Below are 19,676 nucleotides of genomic sequence, written 5' to 3' on the forward strand. Positions count from 1 at the left end.
ATGCGAATTTTCATGCGAATTCGCATGCGAATTCGCATGGAAATCAATGGAAAAACACACCGGCACTGCCATGGTTAAATTCGCATATAGCGTCATCCATGCGAATTTTCATGCGAATTCACACGAAAATTCGCATACAGCCGCATGAGAAATTCGCATCCGCATGCGAATTTTAACCGCGGCGATTTGCACCGCACAAGTGGAAACGGGCCCTGATACACAAGTTTATACATAATCGTAACATTATGCAGCTTGATGTAACATTATTAAAACCCTTTTTGTTAGAGTTTAGTATAATAAATAACCTAAGGCATTCACAGGTGCAGTTAAAAAAAAAAGGTAAAGCTCATCTTTATTAGATGCACACTTGTCCAACTGAGCTAGCAAAATATTGATTTGTAATATTTATTTATATTGGCAAAAATTTATTGAACCCAGAGTTCATCATGGCCAAATTCACTTTAAAAGTAACTAACACCTGCTTAAAAATTGAAATATTCAGGTTTACTTATATGTCACTAGTGGAGGCATTCTGCCTAGAAAACGGCCAACAGCCCCTTCCTCATTCCTCATTGCCAATCTCAGGTGGTGTATATAAGGCATCCAATAACTGCCCACAGCCCATGCAAATAAATGTGTTATGAGACAGAGTTACTAGCCACTCAGAAAGTGCAGAGAGCAAAATTACACCATTAAACTGCTGATATTGTTCAAAATGGTTACTATTCTCTCGTATCCAGCTTATTACATGAATGACAATTCTCAATACAACTCTAGAAATGCTGCAGAGATAAGATAATTGGAAATTTGTGTTCAGTTAGAAATTCGATATAACATCAAAAATGTAATGATAAAACCTTCCCTTAGTACCTTTTTACTCAAGGAAATGAAGTACCATCGCAGGTACACAAATCTAGGGATGAGCGAAAATGCCTCGGACATTATTGCAAAACATTTAGTAAAATGATTGTTCCGATTTTGGCAGAACCACCAAATTTGCCAGGCATATGTACAGGGCCGGCGCTACCATAGAGGCAAAGAAGGCAGCTGCCCCAGGGCCCCAGAGCTTGTAGGGGCCCCCAGTGGCTACAAGAGGAAAAAAAAGATTTTCAAATCGACCTTATAGTTTTTGAGAAAATCGATTTTAAAGTTTCAAAGGAAAAAAAATACACATTTAAAAACCAGCCGACTTTAATGATTAATAGCAAATCCACCTTAAAGTCTAGAAACCCTAAATTTGCAGGATATGTTAAGGAGATCATTGGGAATAAGAGGAAAAACAATTTTTCAAAAAGACCTTATAGTTTTTGAGAAAATCGATTTTAAAGTTTCGAAGGAAAAAAGTATACTTTTAAATGCGGTAAATGTCACTTTTAAGTAGCAAACCTAACGGTAGTGTAATTTTACATGTATCAAAAGAAAGAGCAATACATTTCCTGACGGGGTTTCCAGGGGGTCCATACACAGCTGCAGCGCTTTGGCCAGGGATCGCTATACAGCCGCAATATGGCTGTATGAAGATCCCTGGCATTTTTTTCCTATTTTCCCAATTTTTTTTTTTATGTTTAGAGTGTGGGAATTTTTTTTTTTTTTTAATTATGTGGGGTCCCCCCTCCTGAAACTTTTTAACCCCTTGTCCCCCATGCAGGCTGGGGTAGCCAGAATGTGGAGCTCCGACCGATTGGGGCTTCAAACCCTGACTATACCAGCTGCAAAAAAGGTCCCTTAATGCCAATTTTTGCTCCGGGGTATCTGTTGGGGGGGCCCCCCAGGTTTATTTTGCCCTGGGCCCCATTGTTGCTTAAATCGGCCCTGCATATGTAGGAGAACAGTGGCAACAAGGGGAAAATAAAAAAAAATTGCAAAAGATCTTGTGGTTTTCCAGAAAGTGATAGCAGGCAAACAGTTTTTTTTGCATGATGGAGCAGTTGGACATGGAGGTAGCACCTGATATTGAGAAAGCAAATTTGTGCAGGGAGTCACACACCCGGCACGATTGTGAGGTGCAGGACCAGAGCAATAGTCCAGAAAATTTCAAAAGGTCTGCATACTCCAAAAACTCAAACATGGTTTTCTATTGGATTAACCTGTTGCCGACCACTGTATTGTGTATTTATGCCCCCACTGCACAATGCTTCATGACCAGGGGCATAAATACACATACCAGCGTTGTTTATCTTGCCGCTCCCGATCGTCGCACCACTGCCATTCGTTTCAGTTGCAATTCTACTAATAAGGGGATTAGGGACTGGGAACAGCTTGTTCCCATCCCGATCGCAGTGCCCGTGATGAATGAAAAGCTGGCATCACGTTGACACTGGCATTTCATTCACATAAACAGATACACTAACTACTACCGATTGTATCAGCAGACTGGCTCAGTGTACAGCTGAATTTTTATTTTTTCTTGGGCCTATTTGTTAAAGTTATTGATAACAAATGAGGGAGTTATTGATTAAAACTGAGGGAGTGCAGGCTGATTGGCTGCCATGTGCCTGCTGACTGTGATTATTATTATTACTATTTATTGTATTTATAAAGCGCCAACATATTACGCAGCGCTGGACAATAAATAGGGATACATACATTGCAACAAGGGGTGACAGACAGAGAGGTAGCAAACGGTTATACAACATAGCACAAGGTTATACATACAATCAGGGTATAAAATGCGTTTTACAGAGACCCGGCAAAACAAGTACGAGTTAGTCCATGAGACGGGTGTAATTGCTGGGGTAGTAAAATTAAGAAGGACACACTAAGGAAGGGGGAGGCCCTGCCAAGGCTTACAATCTAAAGGGTGGGGGGGACACAAGGTAGGACTGTGGAAAAGGTGACTGACAGAGAGTTAGAGTGTGGTAGATGTGGGGTAGGCTATTTTAAAGAAATGTGTTTTGAGGGCTTGCTTGAAGGTGTTGAAGGAATGAGTCTGAGGGGGAGTGGACGGGAGTTCCATAAGGTGGGGGCAGCTCTTGAGAAGTCTTGTAAGCGTGCATGGAAATGAGAAATGCGTGGGGAGGTCAGGCGGAGATCATTGGAGGACCGAAGGGGATGGGCAGGTATCTATCTGTTGACGAGCTCAGAAATGTAGGTTGGGCAGGTCTTGTGCACAGATTTGTAGGTAAGGCACAAAACCTTAAAACTGATCCTGAAGCTGATAGGGAGCCAGTGTAGGGCTTCGCAGAGGGGAGAAGTGGAAGCAGAGCGGTGGGAGAATACTTTTGTTTAGCTTCTGATAGTGCAGTGTGGAAAAGTAGCAGCTTAGTTTTATAATCCAGGAAATCGGGTTTCAGACATGACTTCCTCCATTTCCGCTCAGCGGCTCGTGTCCCTTTCTTGAGGTTGCGTGTGTGGGTGGTGTGCCAGGGTTGGGGATTGGGTGGGGGTTTTTGGGGCCGAAGGTTAGGGGGACAGCTTCATCTAAGGCTGATGAAGGGGCCTTGTTATATTGTGCTTCTGCTTGATTGGGGCATGACAGGGTGGGGAGGGTGGAGGAGAGGGAGAAGAGCGGGTCAGCTAAGATAGTTGGGTTCAGATTGCGCAGATCCCTTTGCCATCGACCAGGCATGATAGGGGGAGGAGGGGCAGAGGAGGAGGATTGGGAGATGGTGAAGGTGAGGAGGTGATGGCTAGAGAGAGGGAATGGTGCTATGTCTAGGTTGGTGAGGGAGGCGGATTTGGAGAAGATGAGATCGAAGATATGACCAGCAGAGTGGGTGGGGGAGTTTACATGCTGGGAGAGGCCAAGGGAGTTGGTGAGGGAAAGTAGATGAGTTGTGGCAGGTGTGTTGGGCGCATTAATAGGAATATTGAAGTCCCCTAGGATGATTGTAGGGAGGTCCAATGACAGAATGTGGGGTAGCCAGGAGGCTAGGTTGTCAAGGAAGAGAGATGTGGAGTTAGATGGGGGCGGTATAGGACTGCAATGATGGCTGGAAAGGGATGGTAGAGGTGAATTGCATGGGCCTCAAAGAATGAGAAGTGCAGAGAGGAGGGAGATGAAAGGACCAGGAAGGTGCATGATGGGAGAGGAGCAAGCCCACCCCTCCTCCAGTCCTGTTGTCAGGTCTGGGGGTGTGACTGAGGTGTAGGCCCCCATAGGAGAGGGCTGCAGCAGCAGCACAGTCAGAAAGGGTGAGCCATGTCTCTGTGAGGGCGAAGGAAGGTAAGGGATTTGGATATGAACAGCTCAGGATGGCTGTGAGCTTATTGCGGGTGGATCTGGCATTCCAGAGGCCACAGGGAGCGAATGACTAGGGGTAGGATGGATAGGAACAAGGTTATGCCGAGGGGGTGTGCGAGTAGAGTGGGGGGGGGGGAGGAGTGAAGGGAGGCGCATGGGGGTTGAGGGCCGAATGGGAGTCTAAGGACAGAAGGGGAGAGGGTGCGGGGGAACAGAAGGGGGACAAGGTATAGAAGGAGGTGGAGGTAGAGCATGTGGTGGTGGTGATGGAAGAGAGGGAGATGGCTGGGAAATGGTGGAAGGGTCAGGGAGTGAATAGGAGGGATAGGGGTACATTTTGTACAGAAGGGATAAGGTAGGATGGGGTGTGGAGGGTGGAAGCATAGACAAGGGGACAGCAGTTAGACCAAGATGAGATAAATGTCACCAATGATGTGGCTGAAGGGGTTCAGCAAAGTTGCATCAATAATCAATCTGGTAAGGAGCAGTCCACAGGAGATCCGCAGTGAAGTTGGCAGAACATCAATGATGGCAAAAAACCCATCTGTGTGTGATTGGTAGATGGGGTGTCCGGTTGGTAATGACGTAGCTTGTCTGGAGGTCGACGATGGATCAGTTGGTGGGGAGTTGAGCAGTGGAGCAGCCAGCAAAGATCAGCAGTAGTGTGGTTGGTGAGGCACGGTGAAACCATCAGTAGTTTGGTAAGCAGTACCTAAATTTAGCTGGCTGTATGTTTAGCTGGTGTATGTTCAATATGGTATTGAAGGTACTTCTATGCAAGGTGTAGAAAATCAGCAGATGAACAACAGCCCAGAGTTTTGTTTTAGTTCACTTCTGTTCCCTTCTGGTTCAATTCTGGTATAATTCTGTTTGTCTAAAGTACCATTAAAATTAATAACTTTCAAATTTATACCCTTAAATTTATACACTGCTGACCAAGGTCATGCAGACCATATGATCTGCTAATATATCCCTCCTCCATCATTGCTCCTCCATCATTGTCTGGTACTCGGGGGCAAATGCAAAAGACAAGCTCAAACTCCAGAGAGTCATCAATGTGGCTGAGAAGATCATTGGGTCACCCCTGCCACCCTTGGACCTTCTACACACATCCAGAATGAGGTCCAGAGCAAATAGAATCATACTCGACCCCTCCCACCCTGGCAATCACTTCTTCAGCCCCCTCTGCTCGGGACACCGCTATAGGTCCATCTACACCAAAACCACCAGGTGTAGGAACACATTCTTTCCGCAAGTGATCACTCTCCTTAACTCAGACCCTCTCCCCAATACCATCTCCTACCCTCAGCACCTCGGGGCACTAGAGTACGAACGCGCGCCCATAGGCCGACATGTTCATCTTTGCATAATATGGGACAACCGCTCTATGTGTCATTTACTCTGTCTTATAAATTTATAAATTGTACTATGTGTAGTGTACTCGCACTGTTTGTCACTTGCCAATATGCCTTGTGTCCACAAATAATTCCGGGTGCGGCGCCTGTCGCACTTGGCGAATAAAGTCATTCTGATTCTGATTCTGACTAGATAGATGCTAACAAGCAGACTGTTTACAGCTGTGAATATACTAGACACCAGACTCTAGCCACACAGAGGCAGGGCCAGTCTAAAGATATGCAAATTGTGACTAATGAAATGAGCAAATGGTTGCACAGGAACTAGCCCCAATTATTAACACTTATAATTAAGCAGATTGATGCAGAATTTATAATTTAAGCATAGAGCCTGGAAAATGAATCAGTTGCATACCTGGAAGAGAAGAATGTCATGAGGTCAGTACAGATGAGCATGGAGGTCTCCAAGTGTAGATAAATAATTCTGGTATAATTCTGTTTGTCTAAAGTACCCTTAAAATGAATGCCCTTTAAATTTATACCCTTAAATTTATACACTGCTGACCAAGGTCATGCTGACCATATGATCTGCTAATATATCCCTGACTAGATAGATGCTAACAAGCAGACTGATTACAGCTGTGAATATACTAGACACTAGACTTTAGCCACACAGAGGCAGGGCCAGTCTAGAGATATGCAAATTGTGACTAATGAAATAAGCAAATGGTAGCGCAGGAAGTAGCCCCAATTATTAACACTTATAATTAAGCAGATTGATGCAGAATTTAGAATTTAAGCATAGTGCCTGGAAAATGAATCAGTTGCATACCATAAAAGCAGATTGATGCAGAATTTAGAATTTAAGCATAGAGTCTGGAAAATGAATCAGTTGCATACCATAAAAGCAGATTGATGCAGAATTTAGAATTTAAGCATAGAGCCTGGAAAATGAATCAGTTGCATACCATAAAAGCAGATTGATGCAGAATTTAGAATTTAACCACTTGCCGACCGCCTAACGCCGATCGGCGGAGGCTCCTGGGGGCGGGGATTGCGGGCACAGAATCCAATCAGCCAATCCGGAGCGCCGTGAGTCTCCTCTGACGCGCCTCCTCCCCGCATAAAGAACCCGTCTTCGCGCGCGCCCGCGCGATACAGCAATCCTATGAGCAATAGACAACCCCGTCCTCGGCGAACTAGACGCCAGAGGAACGGGTGAAGTCTCTGAGCAGGGAAGCGAGGCGGCTGCAGAGACACCCTGCGTGCCCGCAGCTTCCATGGATGTTACACCCTCATAGACCACCTGTCATCAAAATTTGCAAATGCTTATACCCCTGAACAGTCATTTTGAGGCATTTAGTTTCCAGACTACTCTTCACGGTTTTGGGCCTCTAAAATGCCAGGGCAGTATAGGAACCCCACAAGTGACCCCATTTTAGAAAGAAGACACCCTAAGGTATTCCGTTAGGTGTATGATGAGTTCATAGAAGATTTTATTTTTTTTTGTCACAAGTTAGTGGAAAATCATACTTTGTGAAAAAAAAAACAATAAAAATCAATTTCCACTAACTTGTGACAAAAATAAAATCTTGTATGTACTCACCATACACCTAACGGAATACCTTGGTCTGTCTTCTTTCTAAAATGGGGTCACTTGTGGGGTTCCTAAACTGCCCTGGAATTTTAGGGGCCCTAAACCGTGAGGAGTAGTCTTGAAACCAAATTGTAACGATCGGTGAAGCACAGAGAGGATCTGATTACCAGTGATCTGCAGAACCACTGGGAATACAGATGTATACCAGATTATACGTGATCTGCAGTATCACTGATAATCCGATATACTAGCTAACCTCTGTTCACCTGAGTAGAGTGTAGTGTTTTGGTGTAACAGTAACACTTAGAGGACAGGGCCTCAGTACAGTAAGGCGTACTGTACAGATTCCTTCCGCAAACCTGAGCTCTCCAAGGCGGGAGGAGTCAGGCTGCCAGCGGGAAGGATATACTGAAAGTAACCCTCTGGCGGAAGGGTCACTTAACAGAAGGAGGAACCGCCTCTAACAGTAAGGTCGGTTCTCGAGGTCGGACAAGCCAGGTCGTACACACACGGACAGATAAAGTACAAGATCAGGAGGCAAAGGCGGAGTCAAAGTACAGGCAGGGTTCAGCAACGGGGTATCAGAAATATCGGGGTACAAAATCAGGAGGCAGAAGCAGAGTCAAGGAACGAGCCGGGGTTCGGCAACAGAGTATCAGAAATATCGAGGTACAAGATCAGAGTTCAAAAGGGTAGTCAAGGCAGGCAAAAGTCATAACAAATAAATACAATCAAACTAGTACTTTAACTATCAACAGAATCTAGCTAAGTGTAGGATTACAGCTCCAGCTGGTCCCGGCACACTTGCGGATCTGACTACGGATCTGGGTGCTCCCACATATGTGATCGCACGCCAGACAAAGAGCAAGTGAACAACCAGCAGTATATATACTCTAGGACCTTTCCAGGACCTCCCTAATTGCTGGTCCAATGAGAGCAGTGGAATTTGTCAGCTGACCCAGCTGGTCAGCCGACACCCTTCTAACTGCTATTTAAACTCTGCCTCTGTGCTCGCGCGCGTGCAAGTCTGAATCTTGGTGGACTATCAGTCCCAGCCACACCAGTACTGTCATGCAATGTATCTAGTGCGGGGGCCGCCTCTGATGCGGATTCCGCCGTTACCAATGCGGATTACGCCGCTCTGCCTAAGCGGCATGCGGCGGTTTTTCCGCGTTGTGACGCGCTGCTGAACGCGGAAACAGCCACCTCATTGTGAGAGACGGCGGCTCTTCCGCGTTTCCTCACAGTACCCCCCCCCCCCCCCCGAGGAGTGGACTCCGGACAACTCCCACCAGGTTTCTCTGGATGTGAGGCATGAAATTCTCTCCTTAATTTGTCTGCATGCATGCGCGTCCCCGGTACCCATTGCCTCTCCTCAATGCCGTACCCTTTCCAGTGTACGAGATATTGTACTGAGTTTTGTACAACACGTGAATCTAAAATCTTTTCCACCTCATATTCAGGTTGGTCATCTACCAACACAGGGGGAGGAGGAGCGGAACCCACCTGGACCGCAGGTTTGAGTAGGGACACATGAAAAGACCTTACGCCCCGCATGCTGGCAGGAAGATCAATGGCGTAAGTCACGTTATTGATTCTTTTAGTCACTGGGAATGGACCCACAAACCTGGGACCCAGTTTGGTAGAAGGCTGCTTCAGGGTCAAGTGACGTGTGGACACCCAGACTAACTCCCCTGGCTGAAACTTCCATTCCACGGATCGTCTTTTGTCTGCTTGACCCTTCTGACTCTGGAACGCCTTCTGCAAATTCCCCTTAACAATTCCCCAATTGTCCCTAAGTGATCTCTGCCAATCCTCCAGTGCTGGAAATGGGGATGACACGACTGGAAAAGGGGAAAATTTGGGTGATCTCCCTGTCACAATCTGGAATGGAGAGAACCCAGATGAGGAATTCTTCAAATTATTTTGTGCAAATTCCGCGAAGGGCAAACATTTTACCCAGTCAGTCTGTGCTTCCGCAACGTAACATCTTAGGAATTGTTCCAAAGACTGGTTGATACGTTCCGTCTGCCCATTAGTCTGTGGGTGGTAGCCTGTGGGTAGAAAAAGACAACTTCATGCCCATTTGGCGGCAAAATGCCCTCCAGAAACCAGAGACAAATTGGACTCCCCTATCCGACACAATGTCTTCCGGAATGCCATGCAGCCGGAAGACGTGAATGATGAACAACTCGGCCAGTTCCTGAGCCGAGGGGAGTCCTTTCAGGGGCACAAAATGGGCCATCTTGCTAAAACGGTCGACTACCACCCAAATGACCGACATTCCTTCAGACCTGGGCAATTCTCCCACAAAATCCATGGACAAGTGGGTCCATGGCTCACTCGGGGTGGGCAAAGGCTGCAGCTTACCTACAGATGCCAGCCGGGAGGGTTTACTCTTGGCACAGACCGCACACTCCCTGACATACTCTTTGCAATCTGTTGCCAAAGAAGGCCACCAAGCACACCTGGCAATCAGATCCTGCGTTCTAGCAGCTCCAGGATGACCAGCATTCTTATGGGCGTGAAAGAGGTGCAGAATTTGTAAACGAAAGGGCAAAGGGATAAACATAACCCCTTCGGGTTTTCCCTCAGGAACGTCCTGCTGAAATGGACCCAAAACCTCCGTCCAATCCTCCCAAGTCTCTGTTGCGGCTAACACTAGTTCCCGCGGGATGATAGACTCAGGAGCAGGTGGCTGTGCCGTTTCTGGTTCAAAACACCTGGAGAGGGCATCTGCCTTGACGTTTTTGCTGCCTGGGGTGTACGTGATTATAAACCTAAACCTTGTAAAAAACAAAGACCATCGGGCCTGACGGGGACTCAATCTCTTCGCCCCCTCGATGTATTCCAAGTTCTTATGGTCGGTGTAAACTGTGATCGTGTGTTCTGCCCCCTCTAACCAGTGGCGCCACTCCTCAAATGCCAACTTAATAGCCAGAAGTTCCCGGTTGCCTATATCATAATTTTTTTCTGCAGGTGAAAACCTGCGGGAAAAATAAGCACATGGGTGTAATCTGCCCTGCAACCCAGACCGTTGCGACAGCACCGCCCCCACCCCAACTTCTGAGGCATCAACCTCCACAATGAAGGGAAAGGACGTGTCAACATGCCTCAAACTTGGTGCTGAGCAAAATAATTTTTTCAATAAAGCAAATGCCGCCACGGCTTCAGGAGACCAGTGGTTGGTATCCGCCCCTTTTTTCGTGAGACTGGTAAGGGGGGCAACTAAAGTGGAGTATCCCTTAATGAACCTCCTGTAATAGTTCGCGAACCCCAAAAATCTCTGCAGGGCCTTCAACCCCACTGGCTGTGGCCACTCCAACACGGCTGTGACCTTGGCAGGATCCATTGAGAGGCCCGAGGTGGAAATTACGTATCCCAGAAACGTGACCGTGGTCACTTCAAATATACACTTTTCCACCTTCGCGTAGAGCCTATTCTGTCTTAATTTGTTTAGGACAAATTTTACGTGAACCCTGTGTTCGGAGAGGTTATTGGAATAAATTAGTATGTCATCGAGGTATACCATCACGAATCTACCCAAAACCTCCCGGAATACCTCATTGATTAATTCTTGGAAGACGGCTGGCGCATTGCACAACCCGAAGGGCATCACTAGGTACTCGTAATGCCCGTCGGGTGTGTTGAAGGCCGTCTTCCACTCATCACCCTCTCTGATGCGGATTAGATTGTATGCCCCCCTCAGATCCAATTTAGAGAAGATCTTTGCGGCTGTGACTTGCGTAAATAAATCGTCTATCAAGGGTAACGGATAGCGATTTTTTATCGTGATCTTATTGAGGCCCCGATAATCAATACAAGGTCGGAGACCCCCGTCTTTCTTTTTAACGAAAAAGAAACCGGCCCCAGCAGGCGACCGGGAGGGCCGGATGAACCCCTTGGCTAAGTTATCACGAATGTATTCCTGCATAGCCATCTTCTCTGGACCGGACAAGTTATACAGGTGACCCCTAGGAGGCATACAACCAGCACGGAGATCAATGGGGCAATCGAACGGGCGATGAGGGGGTAACTGATCAGCAGACTTAGGACAAAATACATCAGAGAACTCTGCATACTCTTCGGGAACCCCCTCCACAAGAATCTTGGTCCGACCCAATGTCACCTTCCCTAAACACCGTTGGTGACAATGATCGGACCATCTGGCTACCTGACCCGTAGCCCAGTCTATGTGTGGAGAATGGATTTGCAGCCACGGCATGCCTAAGATAATAGTGGAGGTAGACATGCGTAACACAAAAAATCGTAACTGTTCCCCATGCAGTACCCCTATGGCGACCTTCACCTCCGGGGTCTGTGACAGTGGGCGATCCCGTTGCAGAGGGGAATCGTCTACTGCCGTGACCTGAATGGGGGGACTCACTGGAGTGAGGGGAATACCCAACTCCTGAGCAAATTCAAGATCCATAAAATTAGCCGCTGAGCCAGAGTCAACAAACGCTTCAGTGGCTACGGACTTATTCTCCCATGTGATAGTACAGGGGAGAAGCAATTTTTTCTCTTTAAGGGGTGAAAATTGTGTGCCTAGGGTGTCACCCCCCACTATTCCTAGGCAAACTCGTTTCCCGACTTGTTAGGGCAGTTTCGCACCCTATGCCCTGCTGCTGCACAATACAGGCACAGCTGTTCCGTCATTCTCCGCCGTCGCTCCACCTGGGTCAACTTCGAACGACCAATCTGCATTGGTTCGGGCGGAGGCAAGGCCGGAGAGGGTGAGACAGGCGGAGAAGGTGTTACTAGGGGTGTAGCGGATGGTGCCGCGTAAGATGTCACCCTGATGCGGTGACTACCCCTAACCTGCTTCTGATGGCGTAACCTACGATCAACTCGAATGGCCGATGATATGGCCTCATCGACTGTCTTGGGCTCGGGTACAGATAACATTAGATCAGAGACTTCCTCCGACAACCCAGACAGGAAGTAATCCATCAGAGCAAAGTTATCGAATCTAGCGGTGACTGACCACCTACGGAACTCTGCCGCATAATCCTCGACCGAGCCTCTGCCTTGCCGCAAAAGTTTGAGCTTCCGCTCAGAGGACGCGGCAAGGTCAGGGTCGTCATAAATTATGGCCATGGCCTTAAAGAATTCCTCCACCGAGGTCAGGGCAATATTGGTAGAAGGCAGGTTGTATGCCCATGACTGGGAGTCACCAGCCAGCAAAGTTTTAATAAAGGTGACCCGTTGGGTCTCAGTCCCCAAGGATCGGGGTCTCAATTCGAAATACGATAACACTCTACTCCTGAAATTCCGAAAGTCAGATTTGTGGCCGGAAAATGTATCAGGTACAGGCATGCGAATGTCGTCACTAGGAGGGGATCGCACTGAATCAACTGACGTCTGGAGGGTTCGCACTGAGCCTGATAGGGCATCGATTAAGGCTTTGTGCTGACCCAGTGCTTGATGGATACTGTCCACCGAAGTGGCAAGCACAGTCAGAGGATCAGCGCGTGATTCCATTTGTTTTTTGGTCTGGCGTTCTGTAACGATCGGTGAAGCACAGAGAGGATCTGATTACCAGTGATCTGCAGAACCACTGGGAATACAGATGTATACCAGATTATACGTGATCTGCAGTATCACTGATAATCCGATATACTAGCTAACCTCTGTTCACCTGAGTAGAGTGTAGTGTTTTGGTGTAACAGTAACACTTAGAGGACAGGGCCTCAGTACAGTAAGGCGTACTGTACAGATTCCTTCCGCAAACCTGAGCTCTCCAAGGCGGGAGGAGTCAGGCTGCCAGTGGGAAGGATATACTGAAAGTAACCCTCTGGCGGAAGGGTCACTTAACAGAACGAGGAACCGCCTCTAACAGTAAGGTCGGTTCTCGAGGTCGGACAAGCCAGGTCGTACACACACGGACAGATAAAGTACAAGATCAGGAGGCAAAGGCGGAGTCAAAGTACAGGCAGGGTTCAGCAACGGGGTATCAGAAATATCGGGGTACAAAATCAGGAGGCAGAAGCAGAGTCAAGGAACGAGCCGAGGTTCGGCAACAGAGTATCAGAAATATTCAATGTTCAAAAGGGTAGTCAAGGCAGGCAAAAGTCATAACAAATAAATACAATCAAACTAGTACTTTAGCTATCAACAGAATCTAGCTAAGTGTAGGATTACAGCTCCAGCTGGTCCTGGCACACTTGCGGATCTGACTACGGATCTGGGTGCTCCCACATATGTGATCGCACGCCAGACAAAGAGCAAGTGAACAACCAGCAGTATATATACTCTAGGACCTTTCCAGGACCTCCCTAATTGCTGGTCCAATGAGAGCAGTGGAATTTGTCAGCTGACCCAGCTGGTCAGCCGACACCCTTCTAACTGCTATTTAAACTCTGCCTCTGTGCTCGCGCGCGTGTAAGTCTGAATCTTGGTGGACTATCAGTCCCAGCCACACCAGTACTGTCATGCAATGTATCTAGTGCGGGGGCCGCCTCTGATGCGGATTCCGCCGTTACCAATGCGGATTCCGCCGCTCTGCCTAAGCGGCATGCGGCGGTTTTTCCGCGTTGTGACGCGCTGCTGAACGCGGAAACAGCCGCCTCATTGTGAGAGACGGCGGCTCTTCCGCGTTTCCTCACACAAATGCCTCAAAATGACCTGTGAAATCCTAAAGGTACTCATAGGACTTTGGGCCCCTTAGCGCACCTAGGCTGCAAAAAAAGTCACACGTGGTATCGCCGTACTCAGGAGAAGTAGTATAATGTGTTTTGTGGTGTATTTTTACCCATACCCATGCTGGGTGAGAGAAATATCTCTGTAAATGACAATTTTTTGATTTTTTTTTTTTTTTACACACAATTACCATTTACATTTACAGAGATATTTCTCTCACCCAGCATGGTTATGTGTAAAAATACACCACAGAACACATTATACTACTTCTCCTGAGTACGGCGATACCACATGTGTGGCACTTTTTTGCAGCCTAGATGCGCTAAGGGGCCTAACGTCCTATGAGTACCTTTAGGATTTCACAGGTCATTTTGAGGCATTTGGTTTCTAGACTACTACTCACGGTTTAGGGCCCCTAAAATGCCAGGGCAGTATAGGAACCCCACAAGTGACCCCATTTTAGAAAGAAGATACCCCAAGGTATACCGTTAGGAGTATGGTGAGTTCATAGAAGATGAACAAAAAATAAAATCTTCTATGAACTCACCATACTCCTAACGGTATACCTTGGGGTGTCTTCTTTCTAAAATGGGGTCACTTGTGGGGTTCCTATACCGCCCTGGCATTTTAGGGGCCCTAAACCGTGAGTAGTAGTTTAGAAACCAAATGCCTCAAAATGACCTGTGAAATCCTAAAGGTGCTCATAGGACTTTGGGCCCCTTAGCGCACCTAGGCTGCAAAAAAGTGTCACACATGTGGTATCGCCGTACTCAGGAGAAGTAGTATAATGTGTTTTGTGGTGTATTTTTACACATACCCATGCTGGGTGGGAGACAAATCTCTGGAAATGGACAATTGTGTGTAAAAAGAATCAAAAAAATCTCATTTACAGAAATATTTCTCCAACCCAGCATGGGTATGTGTAAAAATACACCACAAAACACATTATACTATTTCTCCTGAGTACGGCGATACCACGTGTGACACTTTTTTGCAGCCTAGGTGCGCTAAGGGGCCCAAAGTCCAATGAGCACCTTTAGGCTTTACAGGGGTGCTTACAATTTAGCACCCCCCAAAATGCCAGGACAGTAAGCACACCTCACAAATGACCCTATTTTGGAAAGTAGACATCCCAAAGTATTCAGAGAAGGGCATGGTGAGGCCGTGGCAGATTTAATTTTTTTTTTTTTTTGTCACAAGTTAGCAGAAATGGAAACTTTTTTTTTTTTTTTGTCACAAAGTGTCATTTTCCGCTAACTTGTGACAAAAATAAAATCTATGAACTCACCATGCCTCTTAGTGAATACTTTGGGATGTCTTTTTTCCAAAATGGGGTCATTTGGGGGGTATTTATACTATCCTGGAATTCTAGCACCTCATGAAACCTGACAGGTGCTCAGAAAAGTCAGAGATACTTCAAAGGCTATCATTCATAAAGCATTCCGTATGCGGAAATGCTGAAAACAGCTTACTTTACCGACCACTTAGCAAAATGTGCATTCATAAAGGCTGTTTCCACATGAAAAGCTGACATTCCCGAGCAGAGCAATAAATTACCGCCTTATGCGGTGATTATCTTAAAAAATTTAACAAAATGTCAATTCATAAAGATTAATGCAAGCAGTATGCGGATGGGGAATACTGCTCACTTGGAAGTAGCGATAAGCATTCGGAATACATGTAAGTGAATGGAGACAGACCTCCCAAGCAGCAGCAGTGAGAGCAGCGCACGGAGGGACTCAGGCAGCTTCTCCTGTTACGCCAGCCTACCGACAGCCTTTTTCGGGAAATCACCGCACTTGTATCGCAACTGGCAACATTTTTATGAATGACCACCCAGAAGTCTAAAATACCGAAAGCGGTATTTTCCCGCACGGATTTTGTTACTGAACTCACTTTTATGAATGATAGCCAAAATAAGAAAATTCACTTTTTGCACCATAGTTTGTAAATGCTATAACTTTTACCCAAACCAATAAATATACCCTTATTGGATTTTTTTTTTTTTATCAAAGACATGTAGCACAATAAGTTTGGACAAAAATGTATATAGAAATTTCACCTTATTTGAAAAATGTCAGCACAGAAAGTTAAAAAATCATTTTTTTGACAAAATTCATGTCTTTTTTGATGAATATAATAAAAACTAAAAATCACAGCAGAAATCAAATAGCACCAAAAGAAAGCTGTATTAGTGACAAGAAAAGGAGGTAAAATTCATTTAGATAGTAGGTTGTATGACCGAGCAATAAACCGTGAAGGCCTCTTTCACACCAAGACGTTGCGTTTTAGGGGAGGTTATAGGTCGCATAACGTCCCCTAACGCAACGCCTGGTGGTGTTGAAGGAGGACGCTACCAAGAGCCGCGTTATGCAGCTCTTGGTGCGCCTTTTTTGTCCTATGCGATGCGGAGACCACGTGATCAGAACACTCCGCATCACGTGGGACCGACAGCCAATCAGCGGCCGCTCCAGGAAGAAAACACTGCAGTGCAGTGAATATTAAGTAGCCATGTGGCTGTCTACAATAGCGGACTCTCCCCGCCTCCTCTCCTGCACATAATATAAAGAAAAAACATATTACTGAGCATGTGCACACAGTCTAACGCGGCTAATAACGTGTATAAAGTACTGCATGCAGTACTTTCACTTAACGTGCAGAGTTACAATGTAAAGCAACGTGGGCACTGTGAACAGCCCATTGGTTTTTCATTACTGTGCGTTGGGCTGTGTTACAGGCTGGTCTAACGTGCGCCTGTAACATCCCACTGTGAAAGCAGCCTAAAGCTGCAGTGGTCTGAATTGAAAAAAAGTGTCTGGTCCTTAAGGGACAATAGAGCCTGGAAAATGAATCAGTTGCATACCATAAAAGCAGATTGATGCAGAATTTAGAATTTAAGCATAGAGCCTGGAAAATGAATCAGTTGCATACCTGGAAGAGAAGAATGTCATGAGGTCAGTACAGATGAGCATGGAGGAGTCTCCAAGTGTAGATGTATAATTCTGTTTGTCTAAAGTACTCTTAAAATCAATACCCTTTAAATTTATACCCTTAAATTTACACAGCTGACCAATGTCATGCTGACCATATGATCTGCTAATATGTCCCTGACTAGATAGATGCTAACAAGCAGATGATGAAAGGAGTCAAAGTTTAGCCCAATGATGATGTATGGAGGCGGTTCGAATATCAGACACTATCACTACACTATACAGGTCCTTCTCAAAAAATTAGCATATTGTTACATAGTTACATAGTTATTTTGGTTGAAAAAAAGACATACGTCCATCGAGTTCATTATTTTCTGTAATGTACTGATAAACATTACACTTTCATATACTTTAGATTCATTACACACAACTGAAGTAGTTCAAGCCTTTGATTGTTTTTAATATTGATGATTTTGGCATACAGCCCATGAAAACCCAAAATTCCTATCTCAAACAATTAGCATATTTCATCCGACCAATAAAAGAAAAGTGTTTTTAAAACAAAAAAAGTCAACCTTCAAATAATTATGTTCAGTTATGCACTCAATACTTGGTCGGGAATCCTTTTGCAGAAATGACTGCTTCAATACGGCGTGGCATGGAGCCAATCAGCCTGTGGCACTGCTCAGGTGTTATGGAGGCCCAGGATGCTTCGATAGCGGCCTTAAGCTCATCCAGAGTGTTGGGTCTTGCATCACTCAACTTTCTCTTCACAATATCCCACAGATTCTCTGTGGTTCAGGTCAGGACTAGTTGGCAGGCCAATTGAGAACAGTTATACCATGGTCAGTAAACCATTTACCAGTGGTTTTGGCACTGTGAGCAGGTGCCAGGTCATGCTGAAAAATGAAATCTTCATCTCCATAAAGCTTTTCAACAGATGGAAGCATGAAGTGCTCCAAAATCTCCTGATAGCTAGCTGCATTGACCCTGCCCTTGATAAAACACAGTGGACCAGCACCAGCAGCTGACATGGCACCCCAGACCATCACTGACTGTGGGTACTTGACACTGGACTTCAGGCATTTTGGCATTTCCCTCTCCCCAGTCTTCCTCCAGGCTCTGGCACCTTGATTTCCGAATGACATGCAAAAGTTGCTTTCATCCGAAAAAAGTACTTTGGACCACTGAGCAACAGTCCAGTGCTGCTTCTCTGTAGCCCAGGTCAGGCGCTTCTGCCGCAGTTTCTGGTTCAAAAGTGGCTTGACCTGGGAAATGCGGCACCTGTAGCCCATTTCCTGCACACGCCTGTACACTGAGGCTCTGGATGTTTCTACTCCAGACTCATTCCACTGCTTCCGCAGGACCCCCAAGGTCTGGAATCGGTCCTTCTCCACAATCTTCCTCAGGGTCCGGTCACCACTTCTCGTTGTGCAGCGTTTTCTGCCACACTTTTTCCTTCCCACAGACTTCCCACTGAGGTGCCTTGATACAGCACTCTGGGAACAGCCTAATCGTTCAGAAATTTCTTTCTGTGTCTTACCCTCTTGCTTGAGGGTGTCAATGATGGCCTTCTGGACAGCAGTCAAGTCGGCAGTCTTACCCATGATTGCCGTTTTGAGTAATGAACCAGGCTGGGAGTTTTTAAAAGCCTCAGGAATCTTTTGCAGGTGTTTAGAGTTAATTAGTTGATTCAGATGATTAGGTTAATAGCTCGTTTAGAAAACCTTTTCATGATATGCTAATTTTTTGAGATAGGAATTTTGGGTTTTCATGAGCTGTATGCCAAAATCATCAATATTAAAACAATAAAAGGCTTGAACTACTTCAGTTGTGTGTAATGAATCTAAAATATATGAAAGTCTAATGTTTATCAGTACATTACAAAAAACAATGAACTTTATCACAATATGCTATTTTTTTGAGAAGGACCTGTATATGCACTATCAAACAGACACTGCGAATATATTATGCAACAGTTCAAACACAATTTAGTGATAATAACAGATGCCCTGGAGCACAAATGGAAAAACTGTGCTTGTGTTTTTATGTGGCACACAGTTCAATATCACTATAAGTGGGCACGTGTGTGGCTCAGTGCCAGTGTGCTCTGTCTGTACATCAGACAGACACTGAGAATATGCTGCAACAGTTCAAACACAATTTAGTCATAATAACAGAGGCAGGCATGGGCTAAAATTCGGGTTCGGGTGATCCGGATAGTTACTATTCGGATTTCACCCAGTAATGCTGTGCGGGCTGGGCGGGGGGGGGTCAAACTTACCTCTCTGACGTCTTCTTCGCTCGTCCCTCGGCGTCTCCCACGATGCGGTCCATGCGGCGTTACGTGACCACAAACACTTCCTCCTTCAACCCGGAAGGAGGAAGTGTTTGCAATCACGTGACGGCGGATTGGACCGAATCGTGGGAGGCGCCGAGGGACGAGCGAAGAAGACGTCAGAGAAGTAAGCTTGACCCCCCCGCCCGCACAGCATTACTGGGTGAAATCCGGATAGTAACTATCCGGATCACCCGAAGCCGAATTTTAGCCCATGCCTGAACAGAGGTCCTGGAATACTATTGAGTGTGGCTGGAAGGTGTAATGGTTAAGGGCTCTGCCTCTGACACAGGAGACCAGGGTTGGAATTTCGGCTCTGCCTGTTCAGTAAGCCTGCACCTAATTCAGTAGGAGACCTTAGGCAAGTCTCTCTAACACTGCTACTGCCTATAGAGCGCGCCCTAGTGGCTGCAGCTCTGGCGCTTTTAGTCCGCCAGGAGAAAAGCACGATATAAATGTTATTTGTCTTGTCTTGTCTATCGTGCTTGCATTGTGGGTGCCTGTGGGCTATGGAGTGTGTCGCACGCGCAAAAAAAAAAAAAAACAGCAGAAGGATGAAGTAGCTTTCAGAAGGGCTGTTTGGGGTGATTAAACAGCAATCAGCCAGCGATGATCAAAATAAACAAGCCTA

The 19,676-nt window shown here is 46.1% G+C and overlaps 1 protein-coding gene across 9 annotated transcripts in view; it reads left to right on the forward strand.

The window, feature by feature from the left end:
- Window positions 1-19,676, forward strand: part of CCDC88B (coiled-coil domain containing 88B) — a 948,743-nt gene that overhangs the window by 56,146 nt on the left and 872,921 nt on the right. The window lies entirely within an intron of this gene.

Source organism: Hyperolius riggenbachi, chromosome 11 (genome assembly GCF_040937935.1).
Source record: "Hyperolius riggenbachi isolate aHypRig1 chromosome 11, aHypRig1.pri, whole genome shotgun sequence".
Classification (NCBI taxonomy): Eukaryota; Metazoa; Chordata; class Amphibia; order Anura; family Hyperoliidae; genus Hyperolius; species Hyperolius riggenbachi.